The sequence below is a fragment of the Hypanus sabinus genome, unplaced genomic scaffold (assembly GCF_030144855.1).
Source record: "Hypanus sabinus isolate sHypSab1 unplaced genomic scaffold, sHypSab1.hap1 scaffold_43, whole genome shotgun sequence".
NCBI lineage: Eukaryota > Metazoa > Chordata > Chondrichthyes > Myliobatiformes > Dasyatidae > Hypanus > Hypanus sabinus.
The window spans coordinates 738,328-742,517 of record NW_026781307.1 but is presented as its reverse complement, the minus strand read 5'-3'; positions in this window follow the sequence as shown (position 1 = coordinate 742,517).

Below are 4,190 nucleotides of genomic sequence, written 5' to 3'. Positions count from 1 at the left end.
TTACTACTTCAATATTAATTCATGTCGGTTGATCTTTCCTAACTAGCCTTCCGTGCGGATCTTTGTCAAAGGCCTTACTGAAGTCCATATAGACAACATACACTGCTTTACCCTCGTCAACTTTCCTAGTCACCTTTTGAAAAAATTCAATAAGATTTGTTAAACATGACCTTCCACGCAGAAATCCACGTTGACTGTTCGTAATCAGACACTGTCTATCCAGATAATTGTATCTACCATCTCTAAGAATACTTTACCTTGATTTACCCAATACTGACGTCACACTTTCAGCCCTAGAATTGCTAGGTTTACTCTTAGAACCCTAAGAGCAATACGCCAATCCTCCGGCATCATCCCCGTCTCTAATAACATTTGAAATATTTCTATCAGAACCCCTGCTAGTTCTACACTAACTTCCCTCAACTTCCCTAAGAAATATACTGTCAGAACCCAGTGATTTATCCACTTGTATATTCCTTAAAAGCGCCAATACTTCCTCCTATTTAATCGTCATAGTTTTCATAACTTCCCTATTGCTTCCCTTAATTTACACAATTCAATATCCTTCTCCTTAGTGAATACCGAAGAAAAGAAATTCCTCAAAATCTCCCCCATCTCTTTTGGCTCCACACATAGCTGTGCACTCAGAATCTCTAAGGGACCAATTTTATCCCTGGCTATCCTTTTGCTATCAACATAGCTGTAGAAACCCTTTGGATTTATTTTCGCCTTACTTGCCAAAGCACCCTCGTCTCTTCTCTTAGCTTTTCTAATTTCTTTCTTAAGATTCTTCTTACATTCTTTATATTCCTCGAGCACCTCATTTACTCAATGCTGCCTATATTTTTTGTGGATACGTCTCTTTTTCCGAACCAAGATTCCAATATCCCTTGAAGACCATGGCTCTTTCAAAGTCTTAACTTTTCCTTTCAACCTAACAGGAACATCAAGATTCTGTACACTCAAAATTTCGTCTCTAAATGACCTCCATTTCTCTGTTACATCCTTCCCGTAAAACAAATTTTCCCAGTCCACTCCTTCTAAATCCTTTTTCATCTTCTCAAAGTTATCCTTTCTCCAATCAAAAATCTCAACCCTGCGTCAGTCCTATCCTTCTCCATAATTTCCAGTTGGATAGCAAGAAGAGTGCATAAGTAGTTAATGGGAAGTTCCCCGAGACAGATATTGAGAAGGTCTCATTATCGAAGTCGTCGCCGTGGATCATCGTTGACTTTATGCCGGCTGCAAAATATTGTTCTAGATTTCACCTTGAGTACACTTCATTTGAATTATTTTCGCAGCTATCTACACCATTGAGAGGATGCAAAACTGGGCTCAGATATGGTAGATGTAAGGCGGTTCAATTTGGGAGGTCAAACATGATGGCAGAATATAGTATTAATGGTAAGACTCTTGGTAGTGTGGAGCATCAGAGGGATCTTGGGGTCCATAGGACACTCAAAGTTGCTACGCAGGTTGACTCTGTTGTTAAGAAGGCACACGGTGACATCGGCCTTCATCAATCGCGGGACTGTGTTTCAGAGCCGAGAGGTAATGTTGCAGCTATATCGGACCCTGGGCAGTCTCCACTTGGGATACTGTGCTCAATTCTGGTCGACTCATTATAGGAAGGACGGGCAAACCATAGAAACGGTGCAAAGGATATTTACAAGAATCTTTCATGGATTGGGGCTCATTCCTTATAACATTGCTTTGTAGATCCAGAACTGGCTTGCCTACAGAAGGCAAAGAGTGGTTGTAGACAGGTCATATTCTGCATGGAGTTCGGTGACCAGTGGTGTGCCTCAGGGATCTTTTCTGTGACCGTTACTCCTTGTGATTTTTATAAACGACCTGGATGAGGAAGTGGAGGCATCGGTTAGTAAGTTTGCTGATGACACAGAGGTAGACGTTGTTGTGTATAGTGTGGAGGGCTGTCAGAGGTAATAGCGGGACATTGATAGGATGCAAAACTCAGCTGAGAAGTGGCAGATGGACTACAACCCAGATAAGTGTGAGGTTGTTCATTTTCATAGGTCAAATGTATTGGCGGAATAAAGTACTTATGGTAAGACTTTTGGCAGAGTGGAGGATCAGAGGGCTTTTGGGGTCCGAGTCCATAGGACGCTCAAAGCAGCTGCGCAGGGTGACTCTGCATTTAAGAAGGCGTACGGTGTAATAGCCTTCATCAATCGTGGGATTGAGTTTAAGAGCCGAAAGGTAATGTTGCAGCTATATAGGACCCTGGTCAGACCCCACTTGGAGTACTGTGCTCAGTTCCTGTCTCCTCACTACAGGAAGGATGAGGAAGCCATAGAAAGGGTGCAGAGAAGATTTACGAGGACGTTGCCTGGATTGGGGAGCGTGCCTTATGAGAATAGTTCGAGTGAACTCGGCCTTTTCTGCTTGGAGCGACGGAGGATGAGAGGTGACCTGATAGATGTGTACAAGATAATGAGAGGCATTGACCGAGTGGGTAATCAGACGCTTTTCCCAGGGCTGAAATGGTGAACACGTGAAAGCACAGGTTTGAGGTCCTTGGAACTACGTACAGAGGAGATGTCAGGGGTGAGTTTTTTTTTTGCTCAGAGAGTGGTGAGTGCGGGGAATGGGCCGCCAGCAGCGGTGGTGGAGGCGGATACGATAGGGTCTTTTCAAAGACTCCTCGACGGCTACATGCAGCTTAGAAGATTAGAGTGGTGTGTGTAAAGCCTATGCAGTTGTAAAGTAGGGACATGTTCGGCACAGCTACGTCGGCCAAAGGTCCTGTATTCTGATGCATTTTTCTAAGTCTCTATGGAAACTTCCTCAGAACGATCGACATCTGAATTACGTCAATGACCGTTAGATTCCACAATCGACGAAAGAGCGTAGAATAGTCAAACGCGATCTCTATAAGGGGCATCGTCATGTCCGGTCGCGAGGCATGCTTCCAAGCCCGTCGAAACACAGCGGGAAGAGACCTCCTGTACCCAGGAGCATCTCGCTCGCCAATGTGCCGTCGCTGGAAAATAAGATTGACGATCTGAAGGCAAGTCAGATGTGCCAGATACCTGGGTTGAACTCCATTTGCCACTTCTCAGCCCAGTTGTGCATCCTATCAATGTCCCGTTGTAACCTCTTACAGCCTTCCACCTTATCCGCAACACTCCGACATTTGTGTCATCAGCAAATACACTCACCCATCCCTCCACCTCTTCATTCAGGTCATTTAAAAAAAAACTCACAAAGTGTACGGGTCCCAGAACAGATCCCTGAATCACACCACTGGTCACCAACCTCCATGCAGAATATGACCCGTCTACAATCACTCTTTCCCTTCTGCGGACAAGCCAGTTCGAGATCCAGAAAGCAATGTTTCCTTGATTCCCATGCCTCCTTAATTTCCCAATAAGCTTCACATGGAGTACCTTACCAAATGCATGGCCGAAATCGATATGCACTGCATTTACTACTCTATATTCATCAATGTGCTTAGTCGCATCCTCAAAAAGTTCAATCAGGCTCGTAATGCACGACCTGTCTTTGACAAAACCATGCTGACTATTCCACGCCATATTATGTTTCTCCAAAAGTTCATAAATCCTGCCTCTCAAGACCTTCTCCATTGGCTTATCAAGACTATCAGGTCTATAAATTCATGGGCTAAATCTACTCCCTTTCTTGAATAAAGGAACACCATCCGCAACATTACAATCCCCCAGAACCGCTTCCGTCCTGATTTGATGATGCAGAGATCATCGCCAGAAGTTTGACAGTTTCCTCTCTCACCTCTCACATTATCCTGGGGTACATCTCGCCTGCTCCTGGTGACTTTCGCAACGACGCCTTCCATAAGCTCCAGCACATCTTCTTCTTTGCTCAGGCTTTTCAGTCCGCTGGAAGTCATCCTAATAATCCCCAAGTTCTCTTTCCGTAGTGAATACTGAAGCAAAATATTCATTAAGTACCTCTGCTATCTCCTCCGGATCCCTGCACATGTTTCCACCGTCACATTTGTTTGGACCTATTCTCTCACATATTTTCCTATTGCTTTTCACATACTTTTAGAATGCCTTGGGGTTTTCCTTAATTCCGTCCACCAAGACCTTCTCGTGGCTCTTTCTGGCTATCCTATTTTCATTCTTAACCTCCTTCCTGCTAGACGTATAATCTTCTAGACCTCTATTAATACCTAGTTTTATTTTTTT